Raw genomic sequence first — 26,626 nt, 5'->3', positions numbered from 1 at the left:
AAACTCCTCACTGGAGACTTGGTTGCAAGTTTAAGAGTAGCTAGATTATATTCAAACTACAGTAACAGTAAGCTGATGAAGAAACTCTTTTATTTTGTATATGCCAACAGAAATAAATTGTATAGTGTTGCTATAACATCATTTATACTCCTTAAAACCATGAAATTATAACAGAATGTTAATTTTAATGATTAAAATAATTGTCATAGTTCCATTAAGTTTCTTCAGTGCAGAGAGAATAAAATATGTTCCAAATACACAAATTCATTTTCTAACAGAAAGAGAAGTACATGAACATTTCTGAAGAGAAATATAAAAATAAATCCACTTCCAGTTATATATATATTGTTTCATATATAAAATGAATGTTAACAGTTGTTACAGAGAAGTTTCTTTCACATTACCTTTTTTTCAGCTTAAGAATGTACATTTCTTCTGGAGCCCCATTCACACACTCTCCAGGGACTCCTGTGAGTATATTATGCCTTTAAAGTTCAGAATGTACACTAGGGACTTACTTTGGTGCTTTCATTCCACTAAAGTACTACTGAGTGCACTGAAGTAATTATTGACTAAATTACTCTAGTGTCCTGAAAAGTATAATATCTTCTAAATATTCATGTTCAAACATTTACCCTTGAAGAATAATTACAACCAATATTCAGTTATTTGTGCTAATGAGAATTGTGACTAGTAGTAGTGAATAAAAGCATGGCTATAGTTTTTGTTTAAAGTAAGTATTTTAAAACACACAACAATTTTAACACAGTAAAGAACAGTTCTTCAAAACTTTCCAAATTATTTCTCATAGAAACAATTTGCAGTACAGGACATGCTTGTTTATAAGGATACACCATTCAGTTGATTTAGTTCTTTTAGGGCTTATAATCTACTTCTCTAACACTTACAGTGAAAAATAAACCTGTATGGTGGACAAAGACATACTTAAAGGTTAGAGAGCCATTAAACAGCTATAGGCGAATGTTATTACCTTTTTGTGTAACATATGCTTCTAATTAAGTCTAGCTCCTTTCATCCATTCATAGTATCTTTCTGATAGTGAGATGTTGATGCTCTGTCTTTGGTTCATTAATGGCAGGAAGGAAGATGCAAAAGTCTTTCAATATTCCCCTTGCATAATTGTGACTACAGGTTTTGAATTTGTGGTCCTATATTTATAACACCACTGATACTAGAAGCATCATATATATATATATATATATATATATATATATATAATTTAATGAAATATTAAATATTTTATATTGTCATTTATTAAAATACATTAAATTCAGAGTTTATAATAATCAAAAAAACTAATAATTCTGCTGAATAATTATTCTTTATCACTTTCTATACTGCTATTACTGTGCTAAATGGTAAAATACAAAGGGAGAAATCTTAGAATAAATGAAGATGACAAATACAAACCAGGGGCTTTTCAAATAAAAAAATAGCTTGCACTCTATTCTATAAATATTAAAAGAATATTATGTAGAGAAAATTGGAGTGGAGATGTGAATTAAATTAGACATCCAAGTTACATGGAATATCTTGCAGCAAATCACTGTTATTACATTGAACCCCGTAAGAAGACTGATGGGAACCTGGAGAGATGGATCACCACCCACATAGTGGCTTACTGTCTAACTACAGATCAAGGGGATCAAAGACTTTTCTGAGCTCCACATGCTCCTGCAATAATGCATTGTACATTATACATTATATTTGGCCACACATACATACACACAAATAAAGTGAATGGTTTTATAAAAAGAAGTCTTGTTGTATGTTATTATAAGTTATTAGAAAATGGGAAAAGAATTTTTTTTCAGTTTCATGGTCTCAATTTAAAAACTACTTTACTCACAAAACATTTGCTCAATAAAGTGCTTATATGACACAAGAATCTAAAAATCTCAGCATAAATATTCACACATGAAAAGTGATCTTTCTAAAAACTATTTTTTTCTTTAAGTATTTCATACATGTATAAATTTAATCTGGTCATATTTTCCCTCATTCCTGTGACTTCTCTGGGATGCCTCCCACCGATAACCTTATTGAAACTTCATATTCTATTAGATTTTGAATAATTCTATGAATCCAACTCTGAACCAACAACCAGAAAGCCTGCATGAGATTGACCTAGGCCTTCTGCATATATGTGACAGTTGTGTAGCTTGGTCTATTTCTGGGAGTCTTAGCAATGGGAGCAGGGGCTGTCCTGGTGCTTTGGCTGGCTGTTGGGAACCTATTCTTCATGCTGGATTGCCTTGCCCAACCTGAATACAGGGGCAGGATGTGCTTGGTCTTATGACAGCTTGATATGCCATGCTTTGCAGATGCACATGGGAGGCCTTTCTGAGCTAATATGGAGGAGTGATGGATTGAGTGGGGTGCAGAGAGGAGGTTTAGGGGGGGAGTGGGAGAAGAGGGAGGGGGAAGCTTCGGTTGGGATGTAAAATAAATGAATAAGTTAAATAATAAAAAAAAATCTTCTGAATCCAAGTACTATTGTCTGTATGCACATGGGTGTAGGCTTATCCAGTGGAGCATTGGTAGTCTAACAAGGGTAACCTCTCCACAGAAAACTGACTCTTTCTCTTCTAGCAGCCTTAACTGCCAATACTTCCTCAATTAGTGATGGAACCTCCTGAGTCCCACCACAATTCATGTTGGAATGTTGAAAGGATTAATCTTTTGAAGGTACACAGCAACATCTCTGTCATGTTCAGAATATTTCCTATCCTCTGAACATTAGAGTTATCCAAACTCCTCTTTCATGATAAACTCTGGTTTTGAGAGAGGGATGCTATTGATGTCCTATTTAGGGCTCAACATAATGCACTCAATTTTTCTCTGCAGCTTTTCCACTTGTGGGCTTCGGTATTAAACTCTGTTCACTACAAACAAAAGCTTCTTCTTTGATAAAGTATGAGAGCTACACTGATAGCATTAGAAAAAAGTATGTAGAATATAGTTTGATTCTTTATTGATTTAGCAAAAAATTATAATATTGGGTTCTTCTCTACTGCCTTTTTATTAACAGTCCCAGGTTCTTGGCCAGGTTTCCAGTACCAGGTATATGTTTGCTCTTTGTTGAGTACTCTTTAAATCAATGCAGAAGCTGATGCTTATTCCCGTGGACTTCATGCACCAGTGGTATATCTTGCCTGGCTGGTCATTACTGTCATTCACAAGAACACAACTGGACAACACTGTTGATGACTTCTCTCTCCTAAAAGCCTGTATAGTGTCTTGTAGCACTCTGAATACTAGTCAGTAGGGAGGAAGCTTCCAGGTCAGCAGCAACGTAATTTCTCTGTATTCTGTGAATGCTGTCTTCAGAAACAGGACCTTAGCATCATGATCTGGTAGGAAACCAAGAGTAACAGAAATAGCTTGTATTGTTTAGGGGATTTCAATGACCCTTCCTGAGAAACAATTCTAAGGGATGTATTTCATGACATAAATTGGGCTCTTGAAGGAATATTTTTCCCCCCACCACAATTAGACTTTTTATTTCATTTAAAATGTTCTTTGAAAGTTTATAAACCAAAGAGTTTTAACGTGGCTTTCCAGAAACCTTTGTGGGTAGTTATTCTTCCACTGACATCCCCTCTTCTTCTCTACCATTTCATTCTACTTTCTGCTTAAAATTTCCCCTCATTATTCTCACATTCTCCTTTTGTACCCATTATCTATATCCCCTTCTTCAAAACCTTTCTCTCCATAAGGTTAATGACCCTTTTATACTTTCTTGGTTTCTACAAATGCTCCAAGTTGAATACACAAATATAAAGAATGTTTTTTTGTTTTTGTTTTTGTTTTTTTGGTAATTCCATGAGAAAAATTTTAGACTAGGGAAACAACTCAGAAAAATGAAGCAGCCTTAGCTTTAATCATAGCAGCAACAGAGTTGATACATATGCCAGTCATAGGTGAAGGTAAACAGGCAAAAAAGAAAAAAATATTCCTTGGGGCCTCTTCATATATGGACTAGTGATAGATTGTTGCCCATGTTTAGGCTGAATGTTCCCATTCCAAAGATAATTCTAACTCCTGCCAAGTTGACATCACAGAAAGGCAAACATGTATGTATTTAATAATGAGTACTGAAAAAGTATATTTAAGATATATTCAAGCAGGTGATACTTCATGAATGACAGTATGAACAACTTTCTCCTAAGGAGAACACTAAATTTATAAAGATTAGTTTAACTCATCATTCATGCCTTAACAGATGTGTTATTTACTTTCTGATGGTGTGGGAAAATAACATGGATAAGAGCAGCTTATGAAAGAAAAGGCTTATTTTCTGTTCCAGAGGGAGAATATATAATGGCTGGAAGGAATGACAGGAAGTGGAAGGCATGGCAGCAGGAGCAGGAAGCTAAGAAATATCATTGTCAATCATAAACAGGAATCAGAGAGCAAACTGGAAGGGAGACAAGAATATAAACTCTCAAAACTCCCTACCCATGATATGTCTTCCAGTAAGGCTGATCCCATAACCTGCCCAAACAGCACTGTGAGCTGGGGATTAAGCATTCAAATATCAGAGCCTATGGAGGAATTTGAATAAATTCTACCTATAAAATGGCAAGTGTTGTATTTTAACACATAGCTTAGATGGATCAAGTTTAAAATCAGTTGTTCATATTTGTTTGAGCTTTAATGTAAAGCTGCATGAGATCAAGTGGTCAATTGTTGATGAAGGAAACAAAGAAGGAACTATTGAGGATTCATAATCACCTTTGAGGCCAAATTCTTAGAATCTAAAGGCCTCTTACTAAACCCTCTTCTCCAGGTGAACAATAGATGTCAATAGTATATTCTTACAGAATATTCTTCAAGGTATAAAACCTTATTAAATACTTCCCATTCTCAAACAGTAGTAGATTTCTATGTATTTTGTTTTGTCGCATTGTGTTAATTCAATTTGAATTACTATAACAAAGTATGAGTCCATGTACTTTCTACAGAAAACATGTTTATTTAACTGATACTCTGGGAGTTCTAAAAGAATGACACTTCCATTTCTGCAGCTGGCACAAGGACCTCTTAGCTATACTACAACTTAAATGATATCATTATTGCTTAGCTTCTCTGAATCTGTGGGTTGTTGTATGATTATTCTTTATTTAACAGCTAATATCCACTTACAACTGAATACATACCATGTTTGTCTTTCTGGGTCTGGGTTACCTCACTCAGGATGATGTTTGCTAGTTCCGTCGATTTGCCTGAACATTTCATGATGCCATTTTGTAACAGCTGAGTAAGTAATACCCATTGTATAAATGTACTACATCTTCATTATCCATTCTTTGGTTGAGGTGCAAAGCTTCAAGTATTGGGATTGGAATACCAACTCAGCCACAAAACCTTTGACCTACAATTTGCCCTGCCTACAACAAGTGCTGGGTAATGGTGGGGCAAAACTTGTGGGAATGGCTAACCAATGACTTGTCCAACTTGAGGACCACACCACTGATAGGGAGTCCACAGCTAACACTGCCTGGGTGGCCCAGGGATCTAGGATAGAACCAAACACAACTGGCCAAAAAAAGTCAGTGAAATGATTCCTAACAATATTCTGTTATAAAAGATCATGCCTAGCCCAATCGTTGTAAGAGAGGCTTCATCCAAAAACTGATGGGAGCAGATGTAGAGACCCACAGCCAAACATTAGGTGGAGCTCTCCGGGAACCCTGTGGTAGGGGGTGGAAGGATTGTAGGAGCCAGAGGGTCGAGGACACCAGGAAAACACAGCCAACAGAATCAACTAAGCAGGGCTCATAGAGACTGAAGCAGCAACCACTGAACCTGCATGGGTCTGACCTGGGTCTTCTGTGTGTATGTTGTGATTATTTAGCTTGGCCTTCTTGTGGTACTCCAAACAGTGGGAGTGGGGATGGCTCTGACTCTTTGCCTGTGCTTGGGACTTGTTTACCCCTACTGGGCTGCCTTGTCCAACCTTGATATGAGAGTATGTTCCCAGTCTTATTTTAACTTGTTATGGCATATTTGGAAGTGGATCTGGTGGAAAACAGGGGTGGAATGAGGACTGGGATGAGTGGAGATAGGGGAAACTGTAGTCAGAATGTAATGTATGAGAAAAGAATAAAAAATGATATCATGGTGAGAGTATGAGCAGGAGAGAACACATAACGAAACAAGAAGAGAAGAGGGATTCAAGGACTAAGCTGTTCAACATAATTTTCTCACCAATACATCTCAAAGTGGACCCACTGGGTCCATGGAACAATAATGTTACTTTTTAATGAAGAAAATGGAATTTTGGAATATATATACTTAGCAAGAAGAGTCATAAGACCTATTATTCTAATATATTTAAGAGCACATAAATATTTCACATATATACACATATATAATATTTGAACAAACAGCACAAACATGGTGATTGAGAACAAAAGTGGATCATAGTAATATAAAATCTTAATATAAATAAAATTCACTGAAATCTGCCAGTGTAATCTCATCAAGCACAGAAGAAAAGAAGACAAACCATAAATATGAAGGTTAATATAGAAAACTCAGTAGGTGATATAGTTGCTTTTTTCTTTCCTCTAAGTATCCTCAAAAGAAATAAAATTATATACACTAACATTGATAAATTGTGTATAACAGTAGTAGCATAAAAGTACACTAAGGTGGTAATGTAATAAATATGATTGAATCTTTATAATCATTGTAATTAATTTCTACATATTGAAAATAAGTTTTAATTTAGAGTTTGTATTAACCACTTTATCACAAACAAAAACATCATTGAAAAATAAATAAAATTTAAGTATCATTATAAAACACCTTCTATTAATGAAAAAATGAGGCAATAAATGAGAACAGAGGAGAAAAAAGGCACATATAACAAAGAGAAAACAAATTGGGGAAACAAATCCAGCTGTGTCAATAACATTAACTATACACGCTATAAACCATTCAATCAAAATTCAGACATTTTTGCAATACATAAAAATAATTTTCATTTATATATAAGAAATATATAGGAGACAAAATAGATTTAAAAACACAAATAAACTGAAAGTAAGAGGTTGGCAAGATATATAAAATTGCAGTAATATTCTTGGGATACAAAATACAAAACAAGACTTTACAAAGTATCTTGTATTAAACAAAAATAAGAGCATTTTAATATTAAAACTAAACTCAGTCCGATAATAGCATACTGAAATATATGTGTATATTATTTCCTAAAATGCAGGCAATAAAAAATGAATGAAGAAATACTTTAACCATAATAGATATAGAATTTAATAGTCTGGATGCTTATGTGATACAATTAGTAACTTCATTTATTTTAATTATTTGAATTATCAAATAAATATTCTATGTATTTATCATGTACAACATGTTTTCTGCAAACATACACACATTGTGGGGTGGCTAAATTGAGTTAATTAACATGTTAACACATTATCTTTCACACTTGTCATTTCTAGTGGTGAGAACACTTAAAAATCTAATCTCAGCAGTTCTCCAGAGTAGAACACATCGTTGCTATAGTCACCATGTTGTAGTATAGATCTTGTTATTTTCCCCTGTATAATTAATTTTATGTCCTTTGATTAGCACTTCTCCAACAAATCTCATTACTTTAGCCCCTAGTAACCAAAATTATACTCTCTGTTTCTGTGAATTCAAACTTTTTCACATAAAAGATATGCTTGTCCCTTATTCATTATAATTTCATCAAAGTTACAGAAAAATGACAGAATTTAGAAATTGAATGAATGGTGTTCTCTCAATTATGAATACCTTATAAATGTGGAATTGTTGGACCACATGATATAAATTTTTTCTATGATTGCATTAATTTATATTTCATCAATAGCAAATAAATGTTCCTCTTTAACTTCATCAGCAGCAACAGTTGTTATTTCTTTTAATTCATAGTAAATATTGTCACAGATGTGGTATTATATTTTATTGGGGCTTCACTTTGCATTTCTTCATCAACAGTGTTGAGCTTTTTTCCATTATCAGGTAATAATTTGTCTCTTTTTTTAAGAAATGTCTTTTTAGATCCCTTGTCCTTTTAAAAACCTAGTTGCTTAATTACTTATATACTTTGGATATTAACTTCTGTATAGATTATTTTTTGTCAACACAAACTACAGTCATCTGAGAAAAGAGAACCTCAGTTGAGAAAATTCTTCCATCAAACTGGCCTGTAGGCAAGCCTGTGGGGAATTTTCTTGACTGATGATTGAGGTAGGAGGTCACTGGGACAGTGCAGGTGGTCCTGCATTGTGTAAGAAAGTAGAGCAAACAAATCATTTGGAGCATTCTATTAAGCAGTGTTCTTCTATGGCAGTGGTTCTCACCCTATTGTGATAAACACCATGATCATAACATGGCACATGTGGTTTACTTGTATAGGTATAAATATCTCAAAAGCAGTGTTCTATAGTAGTTAAAGTTTAGATTTTTATCTCTTGTGAACACAGCAACTCCAACAGTGGTGCAAGTAGTAAATGTAACATGATGAGATTCTTAAATTTGAAATTTTTGAAGAGGTCACAGGAAAATAATTAAGATGGAGTTTCCCTGTAATGTGCTATAAAAACACGTATCATACTTTTCTAATACACATATTATAAATTTGGATATGTTAAAATTTTCTAAATTAAAAATAATTACAATTTTAATTATACATGGAGTATAAAAAAGACACATTGCAGCCGGGTGGTGGTGGCGCATGCCTTTAATCCCAGCACTAGGGAGGCAGAGGCAGGCGGATCTCTGTGAGTTCAAGACCAGCCTGGGCTACCAAGTGAGTTCCAGGAAAAGGAGCAAAGCTACACAGAGAAACCCTGTCTCGAAAAACCAAAAAAAAAAAAAAAAAAAAAAAAAGACACATTGCTTAATTTCACAAGAAAACTATTGAACTATGACACAAAAGAATATTGAATGTGTCAAGAAAAGTTTCCAGAAAAATAAGCATGAGGAAAAGTGGTGTGTAAAGTGCAGACAAGAGAACAAGAAGTAACACAAGAAGCAGTCAGGGATGAAGTAAAGCATTTTTTTCTGGATCAGGAATATTGGAAGGTACTTAAAGAATGAAGTAAACTACCAAGAATTCTTTGATTACTGCCAGGGTGACTCATTAGTCAGCTTTTGTATAAGCGCATGGAAGAAGCTTTCCTTGATTCTGTAATTGATTTCTTGTAAGTTTAACTCAATGCAGACACCATCAAGAAAAATGTTCTCTGAACTCAAAGTCTAAGTAAGGTAAAAACTGGTGTTTCGGGAATTCTTTATAAAGTTAAGTTCCCCAATAGGGTGAACACAATTTTCAACTATTTTTGGTAAAGGTATACTAAAAAGGACAAAAGAAAATTCCTCTTGTTCTTTAATAGAAAAGAAAGTGTCTTTTGAATATATCAGAGTGCATTTTCTCTTTATACTTTTTAAAAATTTCCTGCTCAATTGAAAAGATTTTTCATTTTTCAAATTTAAAACCTATTACCTTGAAATATTATTGAGAATAAAATAAGAACTAAGAGGGGTAACATTCTACTATTATAGCAACATTTTAAAATGTATAAGCCCAATATATAGTACACTGAAATGAAAGTACAGGTCTTGGAGTATTAAGAGACTACAAGGCTTAAAAACACTGAATTAATTACCATTAGTAGAAAACAAGTGGATATTTTAAAAATACATTTTTTAAAAATTTCTAAGCAGATATGGATCTATTTGCAGCCTTCTACATGTTTACATCCAGTTATGGCAGCACCATTTGTTGAAGATGCTTTCTTTTTTCCATTGTACACTAAATTATATGTTCATAGGTGTGTGGGTTAATGTCAGGGTCTTCAATTCGATTCCATTGGTCCACATGTCGGTTTATATGCCTGTACCAACCTGTTTTTATTACTGTAGCTCTATAGTAGAGCTTGAAGTCAGGGATTGTGATGCCTCCAGAGGTTTGTTTTATTGTACAGGATTCTTTTGGCTATCCTGGGTTTTTTGTTTTTCCATATAAAGTTGAGTATTGTTCTTTCCAGGTCTGTGAAGAATTTTGTTGGTATTTTGATGGGGATTGCATTGAATCTGTAGATTGCTTTTGGTAAGATTGCCATTTTTACTATGTTAACCCTGCCTATCCATGAGCATGGGAGATCTTTCTATTTTCTGACATCTTCTTCAATTTCTTTTTTCAGGGACTTAAAGTTCTTGTCATATAGGTCCTTCACTTGCTTGGTTAGTGTTACCCCAAGGTATTTTATGTCATTTGTGGCTATTGTAAAGGGTGATGTATGTCTAATTGCCTTCTCAGCTTCTTTGTCCATTGTATATAGGAGGGCTACTCCCCACATGTGACAGAGGATTGATATCCAGAATATATAAGGAACTCAAGAAATTAGACATCAAAATGACCGACCAACAGTCCAAATGAGAAATGGGCTTTAGAACTAAACAGAGAATTTTCAACAGAGGAAACTCAAATGGCTGAAAGACATTTAAGGAATTGCTCAACATCCCTAATCATCAGGGAAATGCAAATCAAAACAACTCTGAGATACCACCTTACGCCTGTCAGAATGGCTAAGATCAAAAACACTGAAGACACTTTATGCTGGAAAGGATGTGGAATTAGGGGAACTCTCCTCCACTGCTGGGAATGCAAGCTTGTACAACCACTTTGGAAATCAATATGGCGCTTTCTTAGAAAATTGGGAATCAATCTCCCCCAAGATCCAGCTATACCACTCCTGGGCATATACCCAAGAAATGCTCAATTATACCACAAGAGCACTTGCTCAGCTATGTTCATATAGGCATTGTTTGTAATAGCCAAAACCTGGAAACAACCTAGATGCCCTTCAACTGAAGAATGGATAAATAAATTGTGGCACATATACACAATGGAATACTACTCAGCAGAGAAAAAACAATGACATCATGAGGTTTCCAGGCCAATGGATGGATCTAGAAAAAGTCATCCTGAGTGAGGTAATCCAGACTCAGAAAGACAAATATGGTATGTACTCACTCATAGGAAGATGCTAGATGTGGAACAAGGATGACTGGACTGCTACTCACATCACCAGTGAGGCTACCTGGAAAACAGGACCCCAAAAAAGACATGGAGAAATGGATGAGATCCACATGAACAGCCTGGACATGAGTGGGAGCAATGAAGGGCGAGGGTCGAGATAAAGAGAGCGGGAGATCCTAGCTGGATCAAGAAAAGAGAGGGAGAACAAGGAATAGGAGACCATGGTAAATGATGTCCACATGAAAAAAGGAAGAACCAAAGAGCTAAAGAGGCCCACAGAAATCCACAAAGATACCCCCACAAAAGATTGCTGGCAATGATCGAGAGACAGCCGGGACTGACCTACTCTGGTGATGGGATGGCCAAACACCCTAATAGTTGTGCCATAAACCCCATCCAAGGACTGAGGAATCTGGATGCAGACATCCATGGCTAGGCCTCTGGTGGAGCGCTGGGAGTCTAATTAGTGAGAAAGAGGAGGGTGTATATGAGCGAGAATTGTTGAAACCAAGGTTGGATAAAGCACAGGGACAAATAACCAAATGAATGGAAACACATGAACTATGAACCAAAGTCTGAGGGGCCCCCAACTGGATCAGGCCCTCTGAATAGGTGAGACAGTCGATTGGCTTGATCTGTTTGGAGGCATCTAGGCAGTGGTACCAGGTCTTGGGCTCGTTGCATGACTTAGCTGTTCGAAACCTGGGACTTATGCAGGGACACTTGGCTCAATCTGGGAGGAGGGGACTGGACCTGCCTGGACTGAGTCTATCAGGTCGATCCCAGTCCTCGGGGGAAACCTTGATCTGGAGGAGGTGGGAATGAGGGGTGGGCTGGGGGGAAGAAGAGGGGGGCAGGAAGGGAGAGAACAAGGGAATCTGTGGCTATTATGTAGAACTGAATAGTATTGTAAAATAAATAAATAATATGAAAAAAATTTCTAAGCAGTATATTTTCTTTACTCTTACACTGCACTTCCTTTTATCTCTCTCACATCCCTGTCCTTCCCATCACCTCCATGTCCTAAATTACAGTCTTTAGGTTTTATTTCCAAATTCATCAATTTTAACCAGGATTGTCTGTATGACCATAGGTTTGTATCTTTCCTTTGGAGCCTTCCCATCTCACCACAGTCAGAATGTGTTTTATTAAAAAATTAAATGACAGAAGATGCTGGTGGGTTTGTGGGACAAGGGATACCACTATTCTCTAATGTTTTTTTGAATAAAATATAACAGAGTGTAGATTGGTACAGCCACTTTCGAAATCAGGGATTGTTCCTTAAAAAAGTCACAAATGTGGGAAAATTTGGGAGGCAATTGAAACATCATACACTACTAGAAAAGATACAAAATAGAATATGGGTATTCCTTGTAGGAAACATATTTGTGGTATATCTAAAAGTTAAAGAAATATTCCAAATTTGTCTTTTATATACATCCAAAAGTATTGATACCATGTGTCTATATAAAAATTATATGGTGATGCTAATAACATTATTTAGATAAGTGAAAGACAGAAAAATTCAGAATGTCTATGAACTAAGATATGAAACAACTCTGGTGAATTCTTACAAAAATAATGATAGTCTTTTATATTCTAAAATGTAGAAAATTCTTAAAATCATTATGCTCAGTAAAAGAAGCTCATATTGAATAATTTCAATTATAATATATTTTCTACCAAAACCAACTCACCTAGATAAAAAAATTAGTTCTGGACTTAGTAGGTGTAGATCAATGGGTGAATAGTACTGACAAATTCTTCTGATAGGCCAGGTTATACACTGAAGGATATAATTTGATGTGCACTATTTGATTCAACATTGTCCACCAAGAAGTTTACTCACCACAGTGAGATGACCTGATACTCAGATCTATGTAGTGTTTATTGTTAGAATTAGCATTCAGTGTGGACACTTTGTAAACAGACAACAAATTCCCCATTCAAACTGAGAAGTGGAAAACTTATGGATATTATGAATATTTATAAATAGGTTTTTAGCAATTATTTATGATGTCAATTTCTCATATGTATATGAACTGTAGTTTTAGAGAAATTTCTCTTATTTTTCATACTAATTACAAAAATAAAAGAAGTTGTTAAAGGTGAGGCTAATATTAAAATTGTTCTCCAGAGATCCAATCACAATAATCTTGTCTGAATTTATCCCACATTAAGTAAAAGACATGATTTTCAAAGACAAGTTGGTACTTTTTGTTTAGAATTTAATCTCCTATGAGGAAAATAATTCATTTTAAATGATCTAGTGATACAGTTTATGAAACCTTCAATATACCATTGATAGCATGTTCTAGGCAATAAGCACAGAAATGTTTGCAAATGTATTGTGGTCTAAAATTAATAAACTGTATATGTACTATTTTATATTATTTTACTTCCTCCAACAGAAACTGAACTTCTTTAGGAAAGATACTATGATTTACTCATAGTTTCATCTCTAGCATATTGCTTAGATACAATACATTGGAATTATCACACATAAATAAATTAATGGATGAAAGAAAACCACACACAGTGACTTTTTTCTCCTTGAGACATGATCTGGATCTATTTAGAAAAAAAATACCATTTATGGAATCTCAAACCCTGAACACATTCTGTAGAAGCATAGATGGTGTTTTAAGAGATCCTGTGTACATATACTGGAAGCACAGCAAGTCCACCATAATAGTATACTTACTGTGTTAAATTCAATGGCGTAAATGAGGCACAGGTGTGCTTTAATGCCTGTGGCTCATATTGCTCTTTATTCGAATGTTCTATTGTACAACAGCTGGAGCTCTTGCAAGCATTCTCTCAGGTATACATACCAGGTGGAATGAAAAAGAAATGATAGAGCCCAGTGGCATTTTGATCAGCAGGATTCAAATAATGCTTCCTTTCAGCTCTTGTACTATTTTCATTCACTAATGTACATTTATGGGGTACAAAGTGTAGTCAAGATGCTTTTTTAATGTGAATATTATCACTCAAGCAAACCAGGTGATTTCAGATTCCTGATTTCAAAGCTTAGCGGCATAGGCTCCAGTTGAGAAATAAATGACATGAATTCTACACTGGTAGTTGTCAATGAGTCAAGGGAAGACAATTTTCTGTTGTTTCTGAACATCAACGTCAGCTCATAAAATAGGGAAGTAATTTTCTCCTGATGTCTTCACATATATTTAAAAGGATTAACAAATGGAAGTTTGCTTGGTTTTACATTGTTAAGAATAAATTCCTAGATGCCCCAAGTAGGCCATGAATGCCCTCGGAGAAGTGTTAGCATCTAGCTCATTTTGATCCCTTGTGTGTGTGTGTCATGTGAATGTAAATAATTTCTTTTTTGATTGGTGAATATTATTTCTTCAAAAAGTGAACATCACCATGCCATTTTAATACACAAACAACACAATTCTTTCACTCACCTCCATAATTTCTTATTCTCTTCTTGATTTGGGCCTCCTTGCCTCAAACAGTTCCCCCACTCCACCCTTGTGCCTTTTATAACATTCTAGATTTTGTAAATAAGAGAAAATATATCATATTTTTCTTTCTGAGCCTGGATACTTTCCCTACCCTTTCTTCTATGCTTCATTTCTTGAGCATCCTGCCGTCTGTACTTTTTGGCTTGTCAGTGTCTGGTCCTCTTGCTTTCCAGGACTGCTAGCTACAGATACCTCACACTGATGCTGTTGCAGATTGGCCTCAGGCAAGTTGACCTGTGATTATTATTTTCTTCCCATTGTCTCCTATGATAGTTTAGTTTAAGTTTTAAATATTAGGAGCTGCTTTTCAAGATGGTACCCATTCCCCCCAAAACTCACCCACCTTCCGAGGCTGTAATTGTTCCTTGAGACAGAGACCTCCAGCACCCAATTAGACTAAGAGGTGAGTCTTTGTCTAGGTGGGGGCAAGGGACACAATCCTGTCCCCTACACCACCACCCATTGCAGTCCCAGTGTAAGGCCAGTCAGGCAGGCAGACCTCCTGCAGAAAGGTCAGACTACCACCATCCCCATCAGACCCTGTAACCCAAACCCCGCCTCCCCAAATCCCACCTACACTCTGAGGTTGCAGCTGTTCCCTGAGACAGAGACTTCCAGTACCTGATTGGACTAAGAGGTGAGTCTTTAGTCTCAAACTTGAATATCCCAGCCCCTAGGCTTTGGGCCCAGGGGCACAACCCTGTGCCCATACACCACTACCCATTGCAGTCCCAGTTTCAGGCCAGTCTGGCAGACAGACCTCCTGCAGACAGGTCAGACTACCCCCACCCCCACCAGACCTTGTAACCCACAAGCCCCACCCCACCCCCAACCCATCCGAGTGCCAAGATTACAACTACTTCCTGAGACAGAGCCCACAAGGGCCAATTGGACTAAGAACTACTACCTGAGACAAAAAGTCCATCAGCATCGATTAGATCAAGAGCTCCCACTGGACCAAGAGTAAACTTGTACAGCAACTCTGGAAATCAGTATGGCTGATTCTCAGAAATTTGGGAATAAGTCTTCCTCAAGACCCAGCTACACCACTCTTTGGCATATATCCAAGGAATGCTCAATCTTACCACAAGGACACATGCTCAACTATGTTCATAGAAGCATTATTCATAATAGTGAGAACCTGGAAACAATTCAGATGCCCCTCAACTGAAGAATGGATAAAGAAAATGTGGCACATACACAAAATGGAATACTACTCAGCAATAAAAAACAATGATATCAAGAAATTTGCAGTCAAATGGATGGAACTAGAAATATCATCCTGAGTGAGGTAACCCAGACTCAGAAGGACAAACAAAGTATGTACTCACCCATAAGTGGATGCCAGATGTGAGGGAAGGGATGGCCAGACTGCAATCCATAGCTCCAGAGAGGCTAGCTAACAGGGAAAGACCCTAGGAGGGACACATGGATGACCCTGTGAAGGAGAAGTGGATGAGATCTACATGAGTGGACTGGGTGTGGGGGGGGTGGCAGAGGGCGAGGAGTGGGGAATGAGAACATAGGGAAATGGAAGGTTAGAGCTGGAACACGGACAGAGTGGGAGGGCAGGGAGGGAGATAACATGATAGATGAGGACATCATGGGAAAAGGAAGAGGCAGGGTGCTGGGGAGGCTCTCAGGAATCCACAAGGACTATACCACCTTGGATTGCTGGCATTGGTCCAGAGGGTGCCTGGACTGGTCTAATCTGGTGACTGGCCTAGCAAATATCCTAACTATCTTCATAGAGCCTTTGTCCAGTGACTGATGGAGGCAGATGCAGAGATTCACGGCGAGGCTCCAGGCTGAGCTCTGGGAATCCAATCAATGAGAGAGAGGAGAGATACTGCAGGCAAGAACCATTGAGATCATGAGGGGAAGAAGTGCAAAGATGACCAGCTACACTATTGGAGGCCCATGAACTGTGGACTAGTGGCTGTGTAAGCCCCCAGGGGACTGGACTAGGCCCTCCAGATACGGAAGATGGTTGTTTGGCTCAAACTGTTTGGGGAACACCCAGGCAGGGGGATCAAGATCCATTCCTGGTGCATGGACAGGCTTTTGGGAATCCAGTGCCTGTGGTCTGGCACCTTGTGCAGCCTTGGTCCAGTGGGAAGGGGCCTGGGCCTGCCTAGGTTCAGTGTGCCGGGCTCTGCTGACTCTCCATGGGAGACCTTGATTTGGGAAATGTGGTGATGTCAGGTGGCTTGGGAGGGAGGGCTGGGAGATGGGAGGAGGGAGAAGGTGGGATCTGTTGGTGCTATGTAGAGTGAGTAGAAAATTTCTTAATAAAGAAAAAAAAAGATGAAATACAAATGGCTGAAAAAAACACTAAAAAAAATCAAATGGTATCCAGCTACAGCTTTCTGAGATGTCGGAAGTGATAACAGAAATCCTCTTCACTTGCTAACACTTCCTGATACAAGTGTCATGGGGTGGTATTGTGTTATCTAAAATATTGTGCACCCTAATAAACTTATCTGGAGTCAGAGAACAGAACAACCACTAGATACAGAGGCTAGAAAATGGTGGCACTCACACCTTTAATCCTAGCATTCCAGAGGCAGAAATCCATCTGGATCTCTGTGAGTTCAAGGCCACACTGGAAACAGCCAGCCATGGTTACTCATGCCTTTATTCCCAGGAAGTGAGCCTTTAATCCCAGAAAGCAGAAAGGTATATAAGGCACGAGGACCAGGAACTAGAGCTGGTTAGGCTTTTAGGCTTTTGAGCAACAGTTCAGCTGAGATCCATTTGGATGAGGACTCAAAGGCTTCCAGCTTGAGGAAACAGGATCAGCTGAGGAAATGGTGAGGTGAGGTGGCTGTGGTTTGTTCTACTTCTCTGATCTTCCAGCATTCACCCCAATACCCAGGCCGGATTTGTTTTTATTAATAAGAACTTTTAAGATTCATGCTACAATGTCACTCTCTGATCAAAACATAAAATACATTTGAGGCTTGCAAGAACTTTGGTCTTGTCCTGTGGAAGGGATGCAGTCTATTTGCACCAGAACCACCTTGCTTACGCTTTTGATACGGCTTCTTCCACCCTCCCAGATGGGGATCTGAGTGGTTGGCATTCTGTAGGGATAACTTCATTTTGCTGAATTACTGTTTTGCTTCTCCACATTTTCACCTACCCTATCCCTGTCTTTGTAATTTCTGATGCTCTTCCTCTATTGCTTTTGAAATAATCTACTTTTAAAATCTTGAATCTTTATCAGGTCATATGGAAACATTTTCTAATCTATCATGCTACTATTGAACATTTTTTTGCATATATTTATCACCAATTTATGTTTCTTCTTTTGAAATCTGTACTTTTAATAATTTTACTCTTCATTGATTTGGAGATTAGGTATTTGATTTTAGGTTATTTAAATATTCTATATATTAATCACTTATCAGATGTACAATTAGCAAAAAGTTTCTGTCATACAAAATATTGTGTATTTGCTCTGACAATGATTTTCTTTCCTCTTCCAAAGGTTTTTATATTATTTAATCCCATCTGTCAATTCTTGCTGTTATGTCATGAGCTATTGGAATTCCATTCAGAAGTAGGGTTGTTAATATTCTAGAAGCGATTTTCTTAAGTTCGCCTTGAACATTTGCAAGCTTTCATGTCTTTTTTAATGTTTACGTTTTACTGCTTGAAAGTGTCATACATTTATATAATAAATTTCAGTTATTTTCAATCTCATTTTCCTTTATGCCCCTTGGACATATTTTGAAACGATTTGGTATAGTATGAGAGACACGGCTCTCCTTTCATTCTTCTATATACAACAATCCATTTTTCTAAGCAGCATTTGTTGAAGATTCTATCTGTTATTTCAATGTATATATTCCATATCTTTGTAAAAATCAAGTGAATGCAATTATGTAAGTTTATTTTGGAGTCCTTTTTTTTAGTTCTGTTGGCCCACATGCCCATTTTTGTGCCAGTATTATGGTGTTATTACTAAACCTCTTATTGAGATATTTCCATCATTATTCATTTTAGTTAGAATTCCTGGGGAAATATGGGTTCTTTGGTACTACCATATGAATTTTATAATTGTCTTATTTTGTTTTAGTGAAAAATGCTACTACAATTTTGATTGGAATTGCATTGAATTTGTAGATTCTTTTACAATCAAGTGCATCTGTACAAGTCCAGGAGGCACTTTACTCTATTTATATTCACAACTGGTCTCTTTTCTATTACCTGAGTTTGGGCTCCTGATCTTCTGAAAATGTCCACAACCTAGCCATCTTTACCACCTGTCTGCACTTTGTAACAAAGCATATCTTCATTCATGACCACCATTTCTTGTCACCTCTGATCAGTCTCCTGTGTTACATTGGTTCTTGGGTTAGCAAGTAGAAGGATGGAGTCTTTAGGGTTTGGTTACATACAAATTCAGATTCTTCTGCTGTACTTGACAGATAATTCTCACTACAAATCATGTTCCACAATGGCCTCCCTTATGACTTATGGGAAAGATAGGGAAGCATAGTATGCCTCTTTCCATGGCATTTACTTGCAGTACAGTACATGGATCTAATGTTTACATTTTCGTTATTGGAGAAAATTGTTTTTATGTTTACCTGGGAATCCTGTTTTGACTATCAATAGCTTCACTAGATACAAGATCAATGAAGCAAAACCTCTTCCATATCCTGTTTAGTGATATAGTGGATTTATTGGGGTTACTTACAGCAGCACAGGTGAGAAGTTATTTACACAAGGTGGATGATTCGGGCAAGTGCCTCATTGGAAAGCTTTCCTTGTTATGAGTGATAATTCACATAAGCTGCCTTACTAGAATACCCTGTATAATTTCCAGGAAGTTGTAACACTCAAGTCCTTTCTCCTACAGCAAATTTTTATGGCTCACATAATTTTAGAGAGGGACCTCATGATTCTTGCATGATTTGTGAACTTCTCAAGTCTTAGAACTATCTTGTGGGTTTCATGAACCCCATGAACCTCCCTCTTCTCTTCAGGAGATATTGCTAGAAGCCATAAGAAACATTTCTATAACACATAGATGCAGATAAAATAGAAGTTTTCCATTTCTGGTTTCCATGAAGTAGGATGGGAATTATCTACCTTTTTCTAGGACTTTGATTAGCCATCTACAGATTCTGTGACAAACCTAAATCATCCTTCTTGATTCAAAATGTACTAGACAGAGGTATTTGGGTTCATATAAAAATATATTAAAATAATTGAATCTTACTAATCAAAAGTATTTTTGAGGGCCATAAGTATTTTGTCAGTATTTCATGTGGTCATAAAGTAGTTCACAAGCTATTTCTATGTGGGATATTCAGATTAGTATCCCAAATGAGTGTTGGCAGATTGACATTGACCCTTTATTCATGTTTCTGTTTTAAATATCAGTTCAAACTACAAGATATAGATAGAATGTATGATAATAACATATTATTTCTTTCTTTTCCCTTAGATCACATTACTATATTACACAAAACTGAAAAATAAGATTAGTAGAACTTTTATTATGTATCTTTTCATCACTGAAGATTTCACCTCTGCCATAAAAACATTGACTTAAATGTTTCCATTTGAAGAAAATAAGCCAAGATTAGCCCTCCAATAATCACAAGTAGCACGTGAAGGAAGACTTTAGCATCGAAAAGCATCCTATATCCTTTTTAATTTAATTGGGCAAATTGATGTATTTAGTTGCTATTTGCAAATTGCGTGTTAAGCACAATGAGGTTTGTGTTACACTTTGAGTTTTTAGGCCATCTAGTATTGAATTTGTTTTAACATTCAAGCTGGTGAAATGATTGAACTCTGGTTTCCCAATATATCTGAGTTGTCTGAGTTGTGCTTTCTAAGCCTAACCTTTTCTATTTGATAAATTCATGTTTACATAAGACTTTTATGTTTTAGAAAGTCAGACACATTTTTGGTATTGAAAGAATCAAATAGAGATTTTTCAAATTTTTTTTTGTCTAGAAGAATGTGTGTGTATATGTGTTTAGGTAGACTGATAATGCCTTGATTTATTTTCTTGTTACTATGATAAAATACACTAACAAAAGAAACTTAAGGGAGAATGGATCAAGTTAGCAGGGACTTGAAGCAACAAGTCACATCACACCCATTGTTAAGAGCTAAGAATAGTAAATTAATGTATGCATGCTAGTACTTAGCTCATTTTCTTATTTATACAATCCATGCCAGATCCTGCCACAACTGAAATGGGTCTTTTCTCATCAATTAACATAATCAAAACAATCCTGGCAAGAATTCCCAGAGGTTCTTCTTCCATGTGATTTTAGGTTTTGTCAAGGTGATAGGCATAATCATTGCAACTTGACACTCAAGTATATCTCTATAAGCCATAACCTTCCATTCCTTGTCCTCAATGTCTCATAATTACCTCAGAATGTAAAATGTAGTTCAATGTTAAAAACTCTCACTGTCCTTACAATACAATGCCAATATTCTTATTGTTGTTTGAATGTATGTATAATCTGGGTGTGCAGGGAATATAGAGGTCAGGGGACAACTTTGTAAAATTGGTTCTCTCCTTCTACCTTTTCATGGCTTTTGAGGCTCAATATCAGGTCACTAGTCATGTATAGCAATCACCTTTACCTGCTGAGGCATCTTGCATATCATAGATCTAACACTTTAAAATTGGAAGTATGATGGCACAGACTAAACTTTCCTACTCTAAAATTGAAGAATTGAGTCACATCAGGGGGGTCATCTAACTCAAAGCCAAATCTAAAATACGGTAGGATGAACAATAAATCTCAAAACTCAATAGTTAGCATCTTGGGGTTGTACTGAAATAAACTAGGCCCCAAAAGACGTTGGTAGCTCCATTCCTTCAGCCAAACTCATTGTAACACAAAGCTTCTCTCTCTTTGCCCATATCTACTCACCCCTGCAAACCTCCTTATTGAATGTCTAATGGTCCTGGCATCCTTAACATGCTGGAGCCCCCATTTTCTTTAAGTAAAATCGGCTTTTAGGAGATAGATGCGCCAAGGGATAGAATTTTACATGCAAATTACCTTTCATATTTTCCCAAAATTGGTTCCGCACCATGTTTCTCTTTAAATATGTTAATCTCTTTCAACAGTTACAGCTGTTTTGTTGTTTTTACTCTCATTATCTGAAATTTTACATTTGCTTGCATACCTTCCCTTCATCAAACAAATTAGGCCCTTATCTTCTATTTCAACTCACTCAAGTTCTCAGTAGAATGGCAGAATGAAGCCTGATTCTAACCCAAAATATAGACCATTAGCTGAATTACCAATAGCGTCTTTGTTCCCAATAGCACACAAGCCATGACTCTGCATGACTGTATTCCAAGCTCCCACTATAACCATTAATAACCATTAAGCTTCCAATTAAAAGACTTTTCCTAGCCCAATGTTACAAACTCTTCCCCATATCTCAGACAAAATAGTTCCAAATGCTTAAAATCTACACATGGTCTGGTTAATCAGAGTAACAAATCTATTTCTGCTACCAAATTTTGGCCTCAGTTCCTTCTCCTGTTACTGAGGTAAAATGTATTTGCATAAAACTACTTGTGGAAGATAGGGTTTATTTACCGCAAAATTATATGCTGCATTGCATCATTTAGGGGAAGTCATGGCAGTAGGACCTGGAAGTAATACCACATCCACAATCAAGAGCAGAGTGGAATAAATAAATGCATGGATACTAGTGCTTAGCAGACACTCCCTATTCTAATCCTGTAAGAGTAGAGAAACAACAGGGGATAGTGTCCTCCAGAGTCAACATATTCTCCTACATCAATTAGCATACTTAATCTCTCACAAAAGTGAAAACCCTTCATTAAGACTCCCTTCTTCAGTCTCTGTAAGTTCATATGAGCTATGCTTATGGTCATTTAGCAGGTGTAGTTTTCTTGGTATTCTCCTCCTTCCACTCTGTCTCTTACACTCTTTCTGCCTCTTCTTTTTTTTTCTTTTTTAAAATATTTCTATCAGAATCCCATGTGACCAAACAAGTGGGTCTCTGTTTCTTGTGTCTTCTCTTCATTATAGTTTGTTGGAGGATTTTGTTTCTGTTTTTGTTTTACATTGTTTTCTTGATTGTGTTGTTGTATTGGGTTTTGTTTGATTTTGGAAAGAGAACTTAAAGAACTTAAAGTTGGATAGGGAGGGGGAGAATACCTGAAATGACTTGAGGGAGGGAAAGACTATGCTCAATTTTTTTTTAAATATTAAAAGATAAAATATTAAAAATGTCTTTCTTCTCAAAACAGAAGATCACTGGATCTGGGGAGTTAATCTCATAGAGGAATTTTCTCAATTAAAAACTCCCCCACATCTCACATATGCCTATATTTGTGTCAAGCTGACAAAAATAATAAAAATAAAAAATAAAAACAGCTTAGTTAAAAAGTATTTTGTCAAAAATAAATGTTATTTGAACTTAACAACACAAATAATCTCAAGTGGCCAAACAGTTTTCAATTTGAGATTGTTTGAGAGTATACTGATTGATGCCATTTATAGCAAAGTCATAAAGAATTAACACCATTTTTCAGAGTAATAGCTGTAGATATTGTTAAGTTTTCAAAATATCACCACAGGAATAGGTTCCCAAGAGCCAGCCAAAACACCAGTGGCAGTCTCTGTTTTCATTGCTAGGAGTCCCACAAATAGACCAAGCTATACAACTATCACATATATGCAGAGGGACTAGTTCGGTCTCATTTAGGCTCCCTGTTTGTGAGTTCTGACTTTGTGAGTTCCCATGAGCCAAGCTAGCCATCTTTGTGTGTTTTCTTTTGATGCCCCTGACCTCCTGGCTCCTATAATCCCTTCTCCCTCTGCTTAGTAGCAATCTACTAGCACGGCCCAATGTTTTTCCGAGGGTCTCTGAATATGCCTCCATTAGTCATTGGATGAAGACTCTCTGATGAAAACCTGGGTAGTCATCAATCAGACCACAGGGGATGGCCAGTTCAGGCGATGGCTGCTGCCACCAAGAGTCTTAGCTAGGGCCATCCTTGTAGACTCATGGAAGTTTCCCTTGCCTCAGGCTTTAACCAGATTCCATAAAGTTCCCCTTCCCAGTCATGTCTCTCAGCATTCTCACCCCCTCACCCCCACAACCTGATCCCTCAAGTTACCATGCCCACCTGCTCTCAGTCTAAGATCCTATAAACAATTTAAACAGATATATAACCCCTAAGGAAATAAAAGCAGTCATTAAAAATCTGCCAAACAAAAAAAGCCTATGGCCAGATGGTTCAGCACAGAATTCTATGATAATTTCAAAGAAGAACTAATACCAATACTCCTCAAATTGTTCCACACAATAGAAACAGAAGGAACATTGCCAAATTCTTTTTATGAGTCCAAAGTTACCCTGATACCCAAACCACACAAAGATGCAACAAAGAAAGAGAACTACAGACAAATTTCCCTCTTGAACATTGATGCAAAAATATTTAATAAAATAGTGGCAAACTGAATCCAAGAACACATCAAAAATATCATACACTTTGATCAAGCTTGCTTTATCCCAGTGATGCAAGGATGGTTCAAAATACAAAATGTCAATGTAATCCATCATGTAAACAAACTGAAAGGGAAAAAAAAAAACACTATTATTTCATTAGATGCCAAAAAAAAGCCTTTGACAAAATCTAAAACCCTTTCATGATAGAAGTCTTGGAGATATAAGGGTTACAAGGAACATGCTTAAATATAATAAAAACAATATACAGCAAGCCAACAGCCAACAACAAATTAAATGGAGAGACACTCAAAGTGATTCCATGAGAATCAGAAACAAGACAAGGCTGTCTACTCTCTCCATATCTATTCAATATAGTACTTGATGTTTTAGCTAGAGCAAAAAGACAGTAAAAGGAGATCAATGAGACAGAAATTGGAAAAGAAGTCAAAGTATCGCTATTTACACATGAAATGATTTTTATTAAGAATTTTTTTATTCATTTTGCATACCAACCACAGATCCTCCTCTTCCTTCCTCTGCCCCTCCAGCCTTCCCTCCCTAACCCATCCCTCCTACAAGAAGGTAAGGCCTCCTATGGGAAGTCAGCAGAGCCTGGTACATTCAGTAGAAGAATTTTTTTTTTAATTTTCCTTTAATGCTGTCTGATTGCATTATACAGGGATATTTTAGGAATATCTGTTTTGTTTCATTAGTCTATTTACTTACTAATCCATCAGTATAGAACCATATTGAATTGGTTGTTTTTTCATCTGTGTAAATGTGGAGGCATGTATGAAGTTTCACTTACCCATGTGTAACATGTTGATCATTGTTGCAATTCTTAAACTTCCTTTCTCCCTTAAATATTATATTACTTGTTCCAGATCTTGGCTTTCTCTATACAAGTTTTAGAATTTGCAGATATTTACAGAATGACTTGTTGAATTTTTTAATATCATGGCATCAGATCTATGTACTGACTTGAAAAGTACTGAGATCATCAAAGTGCTGTGTTTATAGTCCATGAACATGGAATATATTTTCACCTATTTTATCTTCAATTTCCTTAATAAGTTGTATACATTTCCTCATGTATATCATATGTATGTGATTAATAATATACCTGAATATTTCCTTTAAGGGTGTTCATATAAATGAAAGTTCATGAAATGGGGCTTTAGATTTCAAATTTGGGTTTAGTCAATTGACATTTGACAATGAAAAATTATTGAAGTAGAAAATCTTCATTTTCTTTCTCCCTCTCCTTCTCCCTCCCTCTTCTCTTTCTATTTCACAATAAAATATAAGGCATCATACAGGCTAGACAAACACACTAACACTGATTTACATATTCTGAACAAAGATTGATTTTAAAATGGCACTGACAAAATTGGACATTGCATAAAAAGATGAATCTGTATTATTGTATATCGCAAAGTTATTTACAATATGTACCACATCAATGTAAAATATAAAAGCATAATAGAAATTAGAAGGAAACAGAAGAATATGTAGATGACAATAGGTTGGGCATTGATTAGATTTATATCAAACTCAATCTATAAGATCAAGAATTTATGAACTTGGACTGCATTAAAATCAAGAGTTCCTGTTTCTCAAAAGACACGATACAACGGATGAAAAGAGTGCTAACAGACTGGGATAAAATAGTTGTAAAGATTATATGTATTTATAGGCTCTCTGATTAAAGCATGCAATTCAGTCTAAAAGCTCAGCTTTAAGAATACAGCTTTATTTCAAAGGAGGGTAAAGTTATAGACATTTTACTACATAAGATACACAGATCACAGATAGTAAACAAACATGCAACTGTACACCACATAATATGTTGCACTAATTATATGCATTTGTGATTAACTCTGAATCACCAATAATAATCAGTGTCACATTATGGAAAAAATGAAGGCCTTTTCCCTTGGAGTCACTTAACCAAGAGTGAGTCTAGATTCGAATTTTGTACTTTATGATCCCTGTGCCTTGCTTCCTCTTTCTGTCTGTTGTACAAATGTGAATCTGTGCCTGCCTGAAGACTGTCTTATGAACCTGTTTGTCACTGTGTCTGTGACTGTCCATATGTTTCATCTGTTTCTCTCTTTGTGTGTCTTTGTACCTATGGTGTTTGAGTGGTGTCTGTTCTCAACAAAGTGCTTCATTTTGTATTTACTGAACATCATAGAAAACATGGGGAATAAAGGGGATACTTTACAGAAATCTTTATCAGAGTTTTACAAGGGATTAAGTCAGTAGCTTCAAATGATCTCAACTGACCCAGATAACAAACAACATTGTTTACCAAGCAATATCCATAAATGGTTCTTTTCAACCTTTATGATAAGTTTGAGGAAGTTGCTTTTAACTTATGTATTTGCTGCTTTCAGCAAATCGTAGACATGCATTACCTGGGTCAGGGGCAGGGAAGAGTAGTGATATAAGATTGCAGCTATGCAATAGCTTAGATTGCAAATGTTGATTACATGGGAAATTCAAGGCAAGTAACGTATGTTGTTACATTGTTCTCTTAAAGGAAGTGTAAATAAACAGTGTGAGTACAAAGTAGGCTAGCAGTTTTAAG

This window comes from Peromyscus leucopus, chromosome X, assembly GCF_004664715.2.
Source record: "Peromyscus leucopus breed LL Stock chromosome X, UCI_PerLeu_2.1, whole genome shotgun sequence".
Classification (NCBI taxonomy): Eukaryota; Metazoa; Chordata; class Mammalia; order Rodentia; family Cricetidae; genus Peromyscus; species Peromyscus leucopus.
Note: the sequence above shows the minus strand (reverse complement) of the source record.